Genomic DNA, 19,301 nt, shown 5'->3' with positions numbered 1-19,301 from the left:
CTAATGTTTTCGAGGTGATTTAGAATTGTATAAATAATTATTGTTACCAGTAATTTCCCCACAGGTGATGTTAATTTGATTAGGCAGTAGTTTGAGGCTAGTGATCTATTTCTTTTTTTTTTGTTAAACAGGTTTGCCAAAAGTATACTAAGTTCTTCCTTAAATTCCTTTAGCACTATAAAATATCTCATCGGGACCTGGCAACCTGCTTTTAGATAATCTATTTGCTTATTAATGTCGTAACTCGTCAGTAACTTGTTCAATTAGTTTATTTTCTTCACTATTCATTTGTGAAAACTGATAAATAAAATATATTAAATATATTGCGCATTTCCCCCCGTGTTGGTCAGTTTGTTCACGTGATTGTGATGGTCAGTCTGATCACGTGATTCTGTTGGTCGCTCTGGTCACGTGATTGTATGTGCCCGTCTGGTCACGTGATTGTGCTGGTCAGTCTGGTCACGTGATTGTGCTTGTCAGTCTGGTCACGTGATTGTGCTGGTCAGTCTGGTCAAGGGATGTAGTTCCATATCTTTGAAAACAAATCCTTTGGTGTTAGTCTTCGTCTCTCTAGCTATTTTAACTTCACCATCTCTCTTTGCTTTACTTCTATATTTCTTTACCCTTTTCAGTTTTGAAAGGAAACTTCACTATTTTCTATCCTTCTATATATTCCCCTTTTTATGTCGAATAACTCGGAATTTCAATCCCCAACTGTTGAAGATAATAAAAAGAAATTGGTGATCACCAGAATCTGGGGGCGTGACCAAGGGTGATCACTTAACACTCATCTCTGATAAGGTGTTCATGTATGATGATAGATACCGCACTAGTGTCTTGTCGTATTAAATTATAATGTATTGTTCAATTCCCATAAACAGTAACTTTACTGTGTTCATATTTATTGAAAAATATTTGACGAGTACCTCTGATGACGTCACTGCTAATGTAAAGTATTGGAAAATTTTAGGAGATAATTTATACTGATATTTACACTAAAGCCACGTTATGAAAGTAAAAAAAACAAAACAGTAAATTTGGTATAATGTATAATGGTATAATGAACACACCTCAGCAGCAGTGTCTTGTTCTCGCCCGGAGCGCCTCCTATGTACACTACCAACAATAACACTGGAAAGAGAAAATGGGACCGAAATTGACCTTTAGTTTCTACTTACAAATATACTCATGTCCTGTTAATGTTTTCTGATGCTTCAGTAGCTCCACAACTTATTAGAACTTGATGATAGTAATATTGTCTTGTGAAAAACCTAACTCCCACCTTCCCGCCCTCCCGCCTGTGGCATATATCACTGGTCCTAACGACAAAGGTTACGTTTACAAAGGCTAAACAAGTAGGCTGTGCTGCTGGCTTCCCCCAAGGTCACACTGACATTCCTGCTCCGTTTCCAGTCTAGTTTTTGTCTTGTTCCAGTTTTAGAGGACGAGGTGATAACTGGCCCTATATCACTGACTGACATTGTTTCCAGTTTTTCCTTCCCTGGAGTACAAGGGAACATGACCCGCGGCGGGCTGGTCACTACTCACAGGCGCATTTGATGGAAATTAATCCGGACGACCAACTTTCCCTTGACCCGACTCTCCACAATGACTCAAGTCTAGAGCGCAATTGTACAGTGGCCTTTTACTGTTGCATACTGAATGGCTGTTGAGTGTGGTTTTATACCAATTCGATGGCATTACCCTTCCGCTGTTTTGGAATTGGCTGTACTCTGACCCTGGAGGCTACTTTTAGCTATCTATTACGTGACCCAGAACTTGAGGAAAAATATGTTTATCTTATACCCCCTCCCCCCCACCCCCCAAAAAAAACACTGCCTCAATGTACATATAGCTATATTATGGGACGTATGTCAAGTATTCTAAATAATTAAGTTATCTTTTTTTCATTATTTATTATAAATTTTTATTATGATTTTTTTTTTATTACAGAAGTTGGCGTTAATTGGTTCAACGTCACTTCCTCACCAGCCAATGAGGTAGGTCCTTCACCGGGGCAAGGACACATATATCTGTCCTGTCGTTACGGAGCTTCTGAGGACAAAAACATGAGAGTGAAAGTTTGTGAAGGTCAAAAGTGTGGCGAGTTTTTGTGGGTGTGTCCTGCCCACATGTCCCTCCCGTGGACCCCCTACCTCCTGCCTCCCTCCTCCCGCGGCCCTCCTGCCTCTCTCTCGCGGCCTTCCTGTCTCCTTCCAGCGGCCCGCCTACCTCTTTCCCGCGGCCCTCCTGCCTCCCCCCCGCGGTTCTCCTTCCTTCCTACCTGGCCGGAGTCTTAAAGGGTCGTAAGAAGATTTTACCTCCCACTGAGGTTGAGATAAAGCTCTTTGGACCGCAGAAACAATTTCGACTGATTTTAGCCTCTAGTTTTGGGTTGCAAACTTAGTGAGTCAGTTAACTGCTTTCTCACATCTCAAGTTAGAGGAAAATATAACGTAAGAAGCTTTGAGAATTACCAGTACCAGATACAAATTACCTGCACCGTACAGTGACAGAGAAGCTGTAATGTAGATTCGAGTGGACGCGTAGGTACTTTACGTTGCAATAGTTCGAAAAGTGGAATGCAAATTAGCAGACTGATGTATTATACGTCATGGTCAAAGTCAGTACTACACATTGTATGTTTACTTGGTTGAGATTTGTTCACGTTAATATCATAAACACAAAACAATGTGATAAATTAATATTTTGTTATTGAACGAACGCCTCCTTCAGACAGGTAATTCGACTGATTGCAATACCTTCATCTTCTCTCCGTAGAACGTTCCTTATCTCAGTAACTACAAAACATCATTTCAATTATCACTGAACAGATGCTACATAGTCTGTGGTCTGTGACTCTGTGTACTGTTGCTGTGTTCTCTGACCTGAATCTGTATGGTCTGTGGCATTGCGGTATGGTGGCTCTGTTATTCTGACTTTTGTTCCCCAAAATTCTGTCTAGTCTGAGAGTTCTAACTCTAGCTCTACGGTTGGGATATATAAGAGGTTTTGGTAGAGACTATCAGGTTCTATGGTCGGCCTTAAGTACTAAGAACCTTTAGCTATCAAAAGGATACACATTCCCAAGCTGAGAACTATCCCCTCAGTGTAATGACTCGCTGATCGGGAATACCTCAGTAAACAAACTTAAAACTCTTTGCTTCGACTTTGCTCAGCAAACGTAAGCTGTTTAGCTCACTGTGTTTACCCAATTATAGCATTGACTATAACTTCCTGTTAATTCTAAGGTCGAAATAAAATTAGTTTTATTATTCTTGAAAAGATGGTGGACACTGCAGGACGTTAAGATCACAAACGACATGTCTCGATTGATATTTACTGTATATAGATGACTTCCAGTATAATGAGAATAAGGGCAATTGCATTCAGGTTTACTGGGACAGCATGAGCTTGTGAAAATCTCTCTCTCTCTCTCTCTCTCTCTCTCTCTCTCTCTCTCTCTCTCTCTCTCTCTCTCTCTCTCTCTCTCTCTCTTCCTCATTATTTCTCTGCCTATCTCTGTGTCTCATTCTTCCACTTTGTTTCTCGATCTGTCTCACACTCTCTCTCTTATCTCCCTCTCTCTAAACAGCTTCCTACTGAAAATATTTTCCTTATATCCCAAGATATAACAAACACTCCCTTCAGCTTTGAAATCTCATAAATATATCAGCCATAAGCTTACTATGACCAGCCCTCAAAGTCGGTGTTTACAAAGCCAAGGGGAAGATAATATAAATACTCATAGTTTATTGCTTGCCCTTGTCTTACTGAAGCCCAGTTACGATATCAAAGACCAGTGTGATCAGTGTGAGGCAAGATTGTGGGTAACTTTATCAGTGCGAGGCAAGATTGTGGGTTAATTTAATTGATGCATAATTGTGTTGAACTTTTTGTGAGGCAAGTGTGATCATAGCTTTCTTAGTAAAGAACAAGTGTGTAAGTTAAATTTATGGGTTAGAGTCCAGCATTAGGTTAAATTCCTGAGTGAGAAGCACGTGGGAGGTTAACTTCCTCAGTGAGAAACAAGCTGGAGAATGTCCCTCGTCTATTCAGGGTCTTTACCAGACACAACAAACAAAAGTCATTTTTTACTGATGGTTTAATACCCATAAAACGATTTATACCGAGGAGCACACTGACCTGGTCATTGATGTCTCTTGGGGAGATTTACCCACTCCCGAGGTGTTAGAGTATATGTTTAGTGTTAAGAAACTCTTATGTCAAACTTAGAAGTCTTGTTCTTATCAACTTTTCACCCACCTTCTCCTCCCCCCTCATTCCTTCCTTCCCTCCTCCCAATTCCCCCTTTCCTTCCCCCTCCCTTCCTCTCCTCTCCCACCCTCTCTCCGCCCTTTTCGAAAAAGAGAGAATGTTTTAATTGGTATGAAACATGTTGTACGTGAGGAGAAGAGTTCCAGACGCTAATGCCATTATTCGATCATCACGTTAACTCGGAACAATAAGAAGTGTAACACACGAAGACAAAAGACAAAATATGAAGCAATGCATATCCCTATGACTCACCAAGACAATTCCCCTGGCCACGTCACTGGATGGCACTCTCTTGTATCTGGTTATGAAAACACACTTTACCACATTAAGAATTTACTTACTGGATTTGTGGCAGTAAGAACATCCAGTTGCTTTAATCGCTGCTGGTGAGAATCTCTTGAACAAATTATCAAGATATTTATATTACACTGAACGAAAAAGATTAATTGCATACTAGGATGTAAAAAACATTAGTGACTGCTACTAAATAATTAGTTTTTAATATTATCATACAGCCAGTAGAGATTATTTCTAATATACAACACCGAATTTGTTTAAAGTCAGCACTTCATGAGGAGGTAATTCCTTCCCTGATCTTCCCTGCTGTGAGTCACAAGGTGTGGTCTTAGACTACCTGGTCAGGTAAGAAAGATTAGGATACAACCCTCCCGCAACTCATGACCTCGGTGAAGAACCAGACCTGATCCCGTTGAAGGTCCTTTCCAGCAGCCTTTGGATCTGACCTTAGAAGGACTTTTTCACTCTAGAACTCGATGCTTCCAGTGGATGTCAGTTGTCACATAGACTTAACTCCCTCAACACCCATGTCTATCTGACCACATTGTTCCACAGAAAAACTACAATGCCGTCTGGAGAGTGTATGCCGGAAATGCCTCACCATAACACACTCCAGGGCAATATCTCACCCTTTATAAGAATTAATATTCCATTCGGCACCAAACCTTCTGTTAACTTGTACCTAATTGAAACAGAGGAGTCCAGTTACTTTTTGCATAACTAAAACAGGTTTTTCTAGAGCTATTCATTCTGAAATGGTGTTCAGAGGAAATCAACTTCAGATCACAAGAGAATAATTTTTTGGGAGATTAATTCTGTATATTTTGTAGGGCAGGTGGTTGACTTTCTCCATGCTTGGCAGTTCTTCAGAGAAATTAGAAAGATACGAATAAAAACCTGCAATCTCTTGAGAAATGTGCTGTGTTAGGAAGTTTGTGGTTATACCTGTTTTGTATGAGTGTTTTCTACTCGGTGTGTGTATGTGTGCGTGTGTGTGTGTGTGTGTGTGTGTGTGTGTACTGTTTCCAATTTGTATGCCAGCTAGTGTTTATGAAATAAATAAAAAAAGGACTGCTGTGATTGCGATGGACTATGGCTGCATGAAAGCAAATATAGTACACGTTATCATAAGAAGAAATAATTGGCTGAGTTTTATACATACGAGACAATTTGACGAATACTTGGAGAGTCTAACCTACCATTGGATATTGCCAAAGCTGAAGTCATTGTTATTTTATTCCTGGAGTTCATTAAGACATGTAGAGAAGAAGAAAGGTGGTTAGGACGAAACAGGAAGTAGAGTGTATCGTATTAATGAAAGAGTTCAGCACGACAGGTGATACACAAGGTCACACCTGAATGGAAAAGTAAACAAGCCAATTAGAAGAGAAGGTCATCGAGATGTCAGAAATGTCAGCGGGGCGTGGCGGACGAGGTCACAAGATCGACCACTTTGAGGTGTCAGAATCAGCTGATGGGTAGCCGGAATCTCCCCCCCAGAGAGATGGGTAGAGTCCCTAGGACCTGTACACCTTGGGAAGTAAATGGACAAAGTCATTTGTTTCCTTTCACTACTACTACTGCTATAACTGACACTGATATTACTACTACAATAACTTTTTAATGGCCTCCAAACTCCCCTTGTAGCCATATTTTTTCCACCATTTTATTACCTAAATATCCTAATACAAAATTAAATACCCAAGCTGAGTTAAATAAGTATCAGATCTATGTGTCTCAGTCCGCGTCTGCAACAACCAGGTCACGACGTAGCTTCTGGGTTGTTGCTTCTGTTCTGATAACACCTCAGCCAATCTGGGGAGGAAACACCTTACACTAAATCCCATCCTGCCCGATGTTGTGAACACCAGAGGAGTGAAGCTACCTTGGTTCACGTTTTGGATTCCCTTTGCAAATTCTCTGTCTTTTCGTTCTCGCTTCTCCCGTGAGCAGCCTCGAAAGTCAGGTCACAGTAACATGTGGCCAGGAGATCGGATATCCTGATATCAAATAAGGCTCGCTGTCCCCTTGTCCAGAAATTTGGGGCACTGATGTCCACACGAGCTTCGTTAGTTGTGTTTTGGCAGTCTGGTGAAGGAAAAGCTCTCCATTCAGTGGGAGAAGGGTGGGTTCCACAGTGTTCAAGCAAATGAAACTTCCTTTCTTGCACACCATAGTATGGTTGATATTGTAGGACGTTCTACACACGCATTGGGCGCTTACGCTTTTCACTGGCCATACTGCCTCCTTGTGTACCGAAGGCTTAGTATACAGATGTGTCGTATCTACACTGTCCCTAACGTTTCTCGACAATACAGTGCTGCTATTAATATTATCACTTCCTACTTTTATCATTATCACTGCTGATACTTTACTGCTATTACTGCATCTAATTTGAGGAGTACTACTCGAACTATTATTATTATTATTACTACTACTTCTGCTGCTACTACTAATACTATACTTCCATTACTCATGCCAACATCACTGTAACGTGACAAACGATGAATCTAAATGATTAAAAAAATAGAGAGATTGATATTGTTTTTACTCTCAGCTCCCGCTCCCAGACACCTCGTAAAATATGCATATTACTATGATTAATGTCAGGGAGGAAATGGGATATATCCACTAATTTAACACACACACACAGAACAAGTGCAGAAAAAGGCATGAAAGATTATTCTCTGCCCCTCCTACTCCACATATCAAGAAGCGCTCAACACACTGACCCGTTCAGCTCTCTCTGATTAATTATTTATCATCACGACCCCATCTGCAAATGTGGTGAGAAGCTTCTGCACCATCCTCGACACCGGCTCCAACTTCCACCCGAGATCCCTCGTCGGCAAATTGCTGTTCAACGCCACAACCGCATCCAGCTCATACGAGCACGCTCTGATCACTATAAGAACAGCCCAGTCCTAACCATTGTAACAAGTATCAACAACTCATAATCAACCAGTGTGTTCACTCCCAGCCAATCTTATCTTTTTGCACTGTTACTATGTTGAAATGCCCTGTAGTATGACCTTCTCCCCACCTAGTTATTATATATCATATATGTATCACTTATGTTACTTGTATATTTATTCGTCAATCAAGTAACCCATTCCCCAATTATGTAACTGTATATTTTCAGACTTCTGGCTGCCATGTTCTTTCAATAAACCGTTAATTATTATTATTATTATTATTTTTATTTGTATTATTATTTTTATTATTATTATTATTATTATTATTATTATTATTATTATTATTATTATTATTATTATTATTATATAAAGTCTTCATTTATGAATTTACATTTTATATGAATTAACATATCAAGTCACCCTCTGAAAAACTCCCCATTTTGACATATCATAACAAATTGAATGTTACGGGCATGGATATATCCTTTATACACTTCACATAACATTAAACCCATCATCTATCACCGTAGAGCGGCTTTAAAGAAGCTAATATTCCTACTGACAGAACAGCTCCTTTGACAAAGTGGTACTCAAGTGCTTCCATAAATCATTGTAGTAAACAAACCAGGTGGGGGTAAAGGGTGTGGAGTAGCAGGTGGGGGAAGGGGGGGGCGGTGTGGTTAGTGGTGATGGGTATGGAATAGTAGTGGTCCGCCATGGTTGTCCGACAAAATGACAGGAAGCGAAAGGGACGACTGAGGATGTACCCCAGCTGAGTGGTGGTGGTGGATACGAGAGCTAGTTTTTTTTTAGTTTAACAAATTTATTGGCAAAGCTTGTAGTACAGTTTGCCTATTCTGAGTAATTCAGTCAGGTCTTGACACTGATGGTGATATCACTTCTCACTGCCACGCAGGACAGAGGTTTATACACAAAGAAATGCATCATATTCATTAACAGCTATATATGTATAGAGGTCAGATTCATGTGGGTAATGTCACTATTCACTGCCATGCAGGACAGAGGTTCGTACACAAAGAAATGAGAGCCGCGTTTGCAGGAACTTATGGAATCGCACTTGTCGTTGTGTCCGTGGTTGACGCAATGATGAGGAAACATTCTTCGTCAAAACTTAATGTTGTCTTAAACTTACATTCAGTTCTTTGAATTGTAACGTAGTAGCGGCACAAAGTCCTCCGTAATTTGGCCCACCTACTCAGTCATCAATATCCCTTAAAGTACAGAAACTACACACGAGGTCAAGGATGCTAAAATCAACAGCATTCCTTCTGCCTAGCTGAACAAGAAACAAGGAAATGCTCCCCACGCGTGGTCCCTGGTGCCTCTAACCTGCCCACGACAACGGTAGTTTTTGCTTCAGAACAACTATGTCAGGATCACCAGTGTCCTCCTGGGAAGGTGAAACGAGACACTGCACACGTGAACAACTGAGACTCATTCCTGTAGCCGCAATACCATGACACTTCACAAGGTTTTATCGGTCGTGTACAGATGTCAGATGATAAGTGGAACACCATGCCAGGTAGGAGAGCGAGTCACCAGTAAGAACCAGAAAATTTCCTTCCTACGCTCAGGCTTGTGTGCTCAACACTCAGCCAGGTCATACAACCTCTGGGTGATGTAAATAGACCTCCTCCGCCCAGACCTGTAAACTGGGCTTTCACAAGTAACGCTGCCTGTCACAGCTACTATTATTTTCCTTTTTTTTTTGGGGGGGGGGGGTCATCCATACTAGTGGTCAAGAGATGAGGTGTGCATTTAACAGCCTTAACCTTAACTATTCAAGTGAGTCCTGACAGAGGTATAATTATTTGCATTTCGTGGCCTCATCAATTTAGAAAATGAAGGGTTAGCGAGGCATTCCCTAATATGATTATTCTGTAAGAAAAAGGTTCAATATACAGAACTGGCATGGGACCGGTTCTACTTCAACATGATCGGTCCGGCTTTCCCGATACCTAATGTTGCATTTTAAACAGCAGGTGAGATAAATGTCATTTACCTCTAACTGTTCATATTAAAAAGTTACTTGTGTAAAATTTAGTCACTTAAGTCACATGAAAGTGTTCTCATTGGGCAAGGTATGATTGCTACTGTGGCCACGTCTGTATTACAGTACCTTCCTGCCGACGGAATCCGAGTTGACTATCAGCGATGCAAGAACTATTCGCGAATGAACTTGATGGTTTAGTTGATATTCAGAGAGCAATGCCTGGCGCAGCCTTCCACCACTGTAATGTAGAAGCTGCAATGAAACCTTTTTTAGTGTTTTAATAGATGACTTTTTTTAACCTGTGGCCGAGCAGTTGACTTCATCCCCTTGATTCTGAAGTTCTAGGCAGAAAAAAATTACTTTTATATATAATCTGCACCTCACAGAACTCAATAATATATTAATTACTGCATCTGCGGGAAGGTAAACAGCAGGTGGTGGGTCTCGCTAGCTTTGTGTTCTGGAAGCGTGGATTCGTCCACTGTGGGATGTGAAGCCAAGGAGGCAGAGATCAGCTTCATAACCTACAGCTCTGACGCGGTATGACCCCCAAGTGTTTGCATTTTCTAACTTTTTATTCAACCAAATTCAACCTAACTTGGATGTCTAAATATTTCTCGAGGGATGATAACTGAGTGAGTCCACACGTTCAATTAATTATCAGAATCGATCCACAATGCCTCGGCATCAGAAGACACTGTAAGTCAGTCCAACATAAACGGAGGTGACTAATGGTCCGCTTCCAGCTAAATGTCATATGTGTCGATTTTTTTTTCTCAGGCATTGAAATGGTGATAAACATTGGTGGTGGCGGTAGTGTGAAGAGGATATAGAACAAAAAGTACATTAGATGAAACAAATTTCCTGATTCTAATTTAAGCAGTTCAAGTCTTATAAATCTAAACATTTCTTGTTCTTCTTGTCCACATTACTATTATTATTATTATTATTATTATTATTATTATTATTATTATTATTATTATTATTATTATTATGTTGTGGTTGTATTTATTATTATTTTCACGCTGCTATTACCATTGTAATTTTCTTCACTGCCTGTCTCTCTCCTTCCCAAGAGCAACTGAGCCACAACTCAAAGTATACAAGACCCAGATAATCGTAATGAATCATATCTATAGACGTGTTCCTATAAATATTTTTATGCCAAGAAATTGTCTTTGGTTGGCGACTTAAACACACACCACTGAGTTATCTTAAAAAGACTTAGTCATCCTCCCAGCTTTCAAGATATTGAAGTTTTCTGCATGACTGCTGCAGCGGAATTATGAAATATTTATTTGCGTGTGTACTTGTACTCGGAACTTTTAGTTTCTCATCCTACCTCGGGACTGTATTCATAGCTACCAGACATAGCTACCAGACTCAAAAGAGAATGTAATTCATATAAAATAATAATTCTTCTATACCACCATGACAAAGACTGAAATGCTCACAGAAAATCCATTTAATTTCCAAGGATATTAAAAAATAAATAATTATTATTATTCATTTATTATTTTTCAGCCTTTACACAACAGCCATCAGGAGTAAAACATTAGCACGGTGCTATTAGTATGTACAGTACAAAGCCACTCATTCATCCCTATATTAACAAAAATAATATCCACTTACAGTAAAGTATCCTCACACAAATCTTAAAATAATTTATTGCTCATTAATGACACACTCACCTACTGCACGGCCAGCCTTTCAATTTAAGTTAGTATTCTAATTTTGGCCATGACACCAAAAGCCTACCAAGTGAGTGAGAGCTTTCCTTGTGACATTTGAGTGAGGTCTCCTGAAGACCTACTAGTCTTTACAACTAGCGTGGTTCTATGCCGTTAAACTAATTCTCCGACACTTCTTTACTGTCTCAAGCAGATGTTGGAGCTGTTTTAACAAATTTGCATCTAGTACTCACAAGAACGCTTACAGCCCAGTACAAGGCCTCACACAGGCAACATTAGCATCCTCGTTTGTTTGCAAATAACTTTTTTTTTGCTTTACATTTCGAGAGATGATACTTCTACGACGCTACTGTTTATTAGTTAGAAAATAGTGACGTCCTTTTGATTGCACTTGTAGACTTTTAGTGAGGGTTGTGGATACACTGACTGATAAATACCATTACAGAATTTTCTCCTAAGATAACATCAAGTGACCTCGCCTCTCGCTGATGTGACCTTATTCTGCGTGTTTCTTCAAGATTTTTTGTTACTTGGAACTTAAGGTCCTGTAATTCTACTCTTAACAATTTTCGTTGCATTAATTATTTTATGTGACAAAATATTGCTTTGTTAAATATAATTTGTATGTTTTATTTTAAGTATTTGAGTGAAAATCAAGAGGAATTTAAATGACAAAAGTAGAGTGTGATGATGCAGGTTAGGTGAAGTACAACTCTTTGTAAGGCTTTGTGTACACAAAAACTTAATCTCTCAGCAAGAACAAATAACTTCTTAAGTCGTCGGAGATTTACTTGCTTGTGTGTTAACGTTTATGGGTGTCTCTGTAAGTGTATAACAACGTGCCTGAACTTCTCTCATTGTCCTTGTGTATTCTGTACTTGTCATTGAGTCTCTTCTTAAATATTATCTATAATTATTCTTGCACTACTCGACATTTTTCCCGTGTTGGCATCTTCCCTCTTCCCCACTCCTCTCCACACACGTGGTATTATCAAGGACAGATGACCAAAGTTTAATTACAGTCGGTAAAATCAGTCCCGAAATATATTACTGTATTATTTTAAGGTAAATATATATATTATGGCTCTTATGTAACTGATTTATTGAGGCATTCTCGATCATTACGATTATGTACCAGCCATCAATACTGGATTGTACTGTACACAACCTGTCTGTCCGTTCGCCCTCTTTTTCCGTAAACAAAATTAGGATATATAGTTTGTATAATCAACGCCTTCGCTTTTCACTGAATTTTCCTGAAATTTGGCGAGTTGTTGAGTGAAGATGGGAACGTCTTATATTCACTTTGGTTTATCGTTCAATGTCCAAGTCCCTTTACTATGTTTTGTTAAATTTTCCTGTTGCTCATTTCCTGAAGAAGTGCCTTTTATCTTAATTTGCATTTACACGAATTTTCATTAAAGCCTCCAGCTCAACTTGCCAATTTTGTCACAGCGGTTCATTTACATCTTTCTTATATACAGGCACTGTAGTTCTGGTTTTCCTTTAGTCTCCTGTTCGCTCGCTTCTTCTTTAATAGAAAACAGAGAATCTCGTTTACTTTTAGAACTCAGTATAAGAATTTTTTTATAAGTCTTAATGCGCTACTCAGATCAAGTTACAGGACTTCTCTGTCTTTGAACACACACACACACACACACACACACACACACACACACACACACTAAAAGGCTCGACAAACCAAGACAGCACCAATCACATGACGACCATCACGTATACGCAATAGCGAGACTTTGGAGAGGTCAGCTTGACCTATAACTATCCACAGCTAGAGGAAAGGTGGGGTGAAGGAGCGAGTGACCTCTACTCTGAGTGGACAAACAAGGTGACGGGAAAGGCTGTCTGCCCCGCCCTTGCCGCATCCTGATTGGCAAATGAAGTATACAGAGCTTAATTAAATTCTCTACCACCTGTGCCAGCGAGAAGGAGTGATTGTGTTGTGAAACTTCTGTAATGTTGGTTTGTTGTTTTGCTTGAGGGAAGTGATAGTTTTTGTCATGTCAGGTGGAGGGAAGGTGCTGTGTTGTGGTAGATCTGACTATTTATCGCATACGATAAATAATAAATATAAACATATATTGTATGGATATACAGTATATAAGTCTAATGTTTAATGTGTATAATATAGAAATGTATAGATAAGTTGTTAGTGTATAATAATGTGTACCTATATGATAAAAAAATATATAATAATGGTTGCCCCTCGTGTAACGAAAATGGCCGGCCTAAGGGTCACCTAGGCGTGAATTTGTTTAAGGGGTAGAAGCTGTCGCCAACAAAACAACCACACCCTGAGTTATGGAGCTGCTTGACCCAGTGGCAAGGAATAGTCCGAGAAGACCGGACAACTCGCCAACTGCACTGGCTAACCATTATCCCCGGAACACGATCCTCAAATCGATTAACATCCAGGTTTCCAATTACTGCTGGGTAGACAGAGGCAAATGGCGTACATCACGGTAATGATATTAAATTGTTGACAATAAATCATAATATTTATAGAACACACTGGATCATTATAATATGGCAGAGGTCGTATATGTCCTGAGTTTGACTGTTGATCTAAGCAAAGGAGAGGTTCCCTGCTTGTACACTAAACCTCCTACAGTCGGAGCACACTTTACTATCGGGGGGGGGGAGGAGTTTCCGGTAAGGAGAAAGAATAAACCACTATCTGTTGAATACCATGAATGAGGTGATCAGCATGTGTACCACCAGCTTACATCAAAGGAAAAAGTCGTGCAAGGATTAAGAAAACAATATATGTATATGTCGTATCTATCTCGGTGTAGCTCGAGATAGATACGACAATATAAACATAACAACACGAGATTAAAATCCTATTCATCTCGTCTTATATTCCTTATACGGACCAAGGCACGAACCTGACAGTATAATAAGAAGATTATCACACTTCACCAGAGCCTCAGGCATAATGCCGTGCCTCAGGAAGGTCCTCGTGTTCGTCCGATCAGAAAACTAGAACGGAGAGACGAACAGAGAAGCGACACCTGAATTTTTTCTTTTCGCTCGATTGATGTTGTGTGTGTGTGTGTGTTTGTGCGTGTGTGTGCGTGTGTGTGTGTGTGTGTGGACGAGACCCTGGGCTGGTGACCTGGAGAGGGGGTCTTGGAGCTGAGGAGTTGTAGCAAATAGGATGGCGGGGGGTGACGTATTTTATGGATGTCCGGAGGAAGTTTTGCTTTGGCAGATGGTGTGTGTAAATTGAATAGTTAATGGCACCTATTTCTGGAAATAATTATTTAGTGTATGTAACAGGATCAATTTTTTCAATCCCTATATGTGTGTCTCTCTCTTTCTACCTGTCTGTTTCACCTCCCGTTACTTTTTTCTTTTTTCTTTCTATCTCTCTGCCTCTTCTAGTCCATAAAAAGACGAAATAAGATTATCTCCGTCCTTCCTGTCGGACCACGCAAAAAAAGAGAGCCAACGAACTTAAAGTGAGAAAAACAAAAATTTCCTGTTGAAAGAAAAAACAAATCCTAATACACGCAACTGGCATGGAGGAAAGTTTGACAATAAGAATTCTTGGATACAGTCGTTCTTAAGTTCAGTAAGACTTGTTCACTGAAAAGTCTTGATGACATTTATGTCAGATATTAAGGAAAAATATATAAATAAAATAATCAATGATGTATTTTTTTCAGGAAACATTAACGACACGGGAAGATGAGAATGAATATAAATTTATTTTACATCCAGTTAGGTAGTTAACGATAAACACACGTAAACCATGATTAGACGTAATGAAGGACTCGGGTGCTCTGCCGACTGATATTAGTGTTGTAGGAAAGAGCGCAGTCATTTGTGAGCTCGAGGCTACCCTGCCAGAAGACGGTTCATGAAGGTGTGGCTACAAAGCAATCAGTCCCTTTATGGCCTCTGACGTCAGCAACTCTACAACTATCTCTTTTACAGGGAGAACTACTCATTACAAGGGTATATTTGTCGGTCCTGCTTGGTGAATTGTTGGGCAAAAGGTTGTGGCGATATATATATATATTTTTTTTTTTATTAACGGAACTGGTGAAACTTTGGGTGTCACTACACAGTAAGTTTCGATAATTATTCCTCCATAAGGTATGACGTAGTGACCTCATTGTTATTCAAACATACACGTGTTTGCGTCGCGTGTGTTCAAAGAGGCAAGTGCTGTGGTCACGAAACTACAGGATCAATAATGCCGTTCATTCTTCAGGAGGAATGAGTTGGATAAGTAGTTCCTCTAGAAGGAGTCATATTTTCACAGGTCCTACAGGGATACATTTGCATGGGTTTGGTCGTTTCTTCAGGTCGCCATTCACACTCTGTGTGACAACTCATGCTAAGGCGAGACGAGGCAATGTTTAGGTGCGACTCCTCAAGTAACGGAATCACCACATGGCCTGGGTGAGTAGTTCATTGCACTTTGCCACAACCAGAGGTTTATGTTTATATCCCCCCATTGCTGTGCGCCACGCAACCCCGGTAATTCAACTTTGCCTAAATACATCTGTCATCATGAACTGAAGAACCTTTTTTATTCAATAATTTCCAGGTCCGGAAATAATTAAAATGTTAATTCGTAAGACTTGTAGTTCCAGTAGGGTCGTGTTCTCGATAAATACCTGAAGTGCCAACATCTCCATAAAATATCACAAACATATCTTAATTCATCATCAGGTTCTAGGTCAATGATACCAGACGGCCGACTGGTGTAACAAAGTGAACCTCGTTTCACTACATGACCTCCTAAAGTTCACTTTATCCAATCAATGTAAAATGTCAGACTAGGAACACAACCTTGCCTCATCCCAATGGTAACTTCAATATAGGTTGGTTACCTTAGCAGGGATCTAACTTACTCGTAGGATCTCGTACAGCGTTGTGGTCTTTCTATAAAAACATTATGTGTGTGTGTGTGTGTGTATTACGTGACCTTACACACACACACATATAGTGATATAAAGTTTTTATTATTCAAAAAAATATTGTAGGTAAAGAAGATCGTGCAACGCTCCCAGTTATTATTTTTTTTTCCTTTTTTCTTGAAAGAGCGTCAGGAAAATGCCCTTCAAACACAACCATCTCGTCAATCCAGGAAATATTTACACACTACTGGATTCGCGAATAAGTAATGAAATGATGAAAGCCATCACATCTTATCAAGTGAGTTTCCTCTCAAAGCTGTCATTACTAAATTTTGCCATGGCAGTGAACTATATATAAATCCTCTGACAACTGGAGAATTTTTCTCACCCAAATGCGGAAAGAAGCCGTGGCGTTTCTTTGGTCCCACCCAAGCGGCCAGCTGGTGTCCTATGCCATGTTTGGGTCCTGGGCTGCACCTGATCTGCTATTACTGATCTTAACGATTATGAATGCATTCCTTCCGTCTTTCGTCAATATTGATGCGAAAGGCCCTGGCTCCCGGGTTCTGGCTACAGATACGAGATACCGAGAAGACAAAAAATTCCTTCTCGTTAGATAAACTCCCCTGGGGATCGCCCACTTTCCCCCTGAACACTGACTAGTTCTCGAAAATCTCATAGTTGTATCAATTTGTTCTTAATATTAAGTTTACTTCCGAATGATCCTTAGTAATTATGTAATTTGGATTTATAGTTAAAATTAAATCAAGGAAGAAATTAACTCTCTGGGGGTATCGACCTGATGGATAAATTTAAGTAGGGTAGGTTAGGTTATTGTAGATTATTTCAGGTTAAGGTAGGTTAGGTTAGGTTAGGCTGGTTTAGGTTAAGCTAGGTTAGGTTAGGGTTTTTACTTCTTGTTGTTAGGTTCGGTTAAGTTGGATTAGTTTAAGTTAGGTAAAGTTTTATTTGATTGGGTTAGATTATTTTAGGTCAAGCTAGGTTAATTTAGTTTTAAGATGGTGGGTATTAGGTTAGATTACATAAGATCAAATTAGGTTAGGTTTAAGTTAGGCATATCCCTGGTCGTTAATTCTTCAAAATCGCAAAAAAAGGTGGGAAAGGAGTAATCATCACTTAACAAATATTTCTTGATTACTAAAAGAATTATCTATGTCCGGTTAGTGTTCACTAAAAAAAAAACGTTAATATTGTTAATATGACCACAATTATTCACATTAATATTTTTAACCACGATATAGTTTGAGGTTTATATGAAGAAAGTAAATTATACATCAATCCATAAGATGATGTACCGATGTGATTATACACCTGTTGGTTGAGTGGTTAAAGGCTTCTTGCTGTAATCTAGTGCTGTAAAGTGCAGGACATTTATGCCCTAGAAATAAACTGAGGTGAATTTTGACATGCCTTTATAAATCTTTACACAAACCACACTAAATATTTATTGCACTCGAACCACCTATATACAAAATTGTACAGTAGCATATACAATCCTTTAGCTTCCTGGAATAGACACACACACACACACACACACACACACTTTAACCTAAACAGTACACTCCGAAACAAATGGTTCGCGGGGTGAGTGGCATATAGGATCGTGATAGTTATGTGTGTCAGTGAAACATATAAACATTGGTCGTACCTGGGGGTGTGTTCTTCAGCGTCGAATAATCGGTCAGTGAACTCTCGTCCTGGAAAGCTCAAGAACAAAGGAAGAAGAACAGGTTAATAATTATATAAAAAACAAATTCGAAGAGAAAATTTGTCATAAGGGATACAATTTTTTTTAGAGAGTATAATAGTTTGCCGAAGTGGACAACAAAGAAGAGAACATTAAATGGAAGTTATAAATCTGTGTAAACACTTAGAAAATAAGATGGAATGTCAGGTTAAAGAACAAAGTATAGAACATTTGATATGAGGTATATAGGAAGCTTTACTGTTAAGATAAGGACAAACTGGAGAACGTTAGTTATAAGATATAGAGGAATTCCTAGAGCGTAGAACTAATTTTCAGGGTGAAAAACAACTTTTTGACAACAGCGTGAACGATAGGAAAAATTGGCATGATTGTTATGAACAACAAGCTCATAGTTAAACAGAACAAGATGATTGTAATTAAAAACTTGAAGAATAAAAAAAGAACATTTTGATTGTAAATTGCTGTAGCTTACGTCGACGGCATAATTGGGGTTTATGATAAACTATATGATGTTATTATAATTTGGGTAATTATTCCAGAGCGTTCAGTGTTTGGTACTTGCTTGACCGACGTTCATTTATTCTGATGTGATTGAGTTTACGAGAGAGAGAGAGAGAGAGAGAGAGAGAGAGTCTACTGTAGGTTAACCCGAATTTGTAGGCAGGAATTCGCCACAATTAGACACAGATAATTTATTATTAGGTACTCTAAGGCTGACACAAATGAAATATAAATGATATGCTGTAAAAAGTGACAAACTTAAACAGTAATATATAAGTACACACACACACGCATCAACCTTCACCACGACGGGTAGGTGTTGGTGACTACACGGGCAGGGACACGGGAATGATGAGGCCTGCTTGGAAATTTACACGATCACTGGCCCAGGAGTTGCCAAGAAAACCAAAATTAATCTGTCCCAGGTGTTGCCAACATAACCCGGAATAGATTTGTGGCTCAGGTGTTGCCATGATAATCCAAATTAGTATAAGTCTCGGATAATGCCATGGTACTCCAGAATAAAACTCTCCTGGATCCGCCTCACGTATTGTCATATTAATAAGAAAAAGTGGGTCCTGTGTTGCCATGGTGATGAAACCTTCTAGGTCCGTCTCAGGGATTGATATATTGCCCCAAATTAGAATAGGGATCGTGTGTTGCCGTGACGAATCAGAACATGATGCTGTGTTGCCGTGAAGACGCAGCAGCTCTCACTTGATCTTATCACCTCACGTCACGACTTCATGAAATTTTGAAACAGAGGAAATTCTTATTACTGCTTTGCGCGCGCGCGCGCGCGCGCGCACTTGCGTGTGTGTGTGTGTGTGTGTGTGTGTGTGTGTGTGTGTGTGTGTGTGTGTGTGTGTGTGTGCGTGCGTGCGTGAATGCAATATATATACATATATATATATATATATATATATATATATATATATATATATATATATATATATATATATATATATATATATATATATATAT

The sequence above is a fragment of the Homarus americanus genome, unplaced genomic scaffold, assembly GCF_018991925.1.
Source record: "Homarus americanus isolate GMGI-L3 unplaced genomic scaffold, GMGI_Hamer_2.0 scaffold22250, whole genome shotgun sequence".
Taxonomy (NCBI): Eukaryota; Metazoa; Arthropoda; class Malacostraca; order Decapoda; family Nephropidae; genus Homarus; species Homarus americanus.
The sequence above is the reverse complement of the archived record's forward strand: the minus strand, read 5'-3'. Positions refer to the sequence as shown.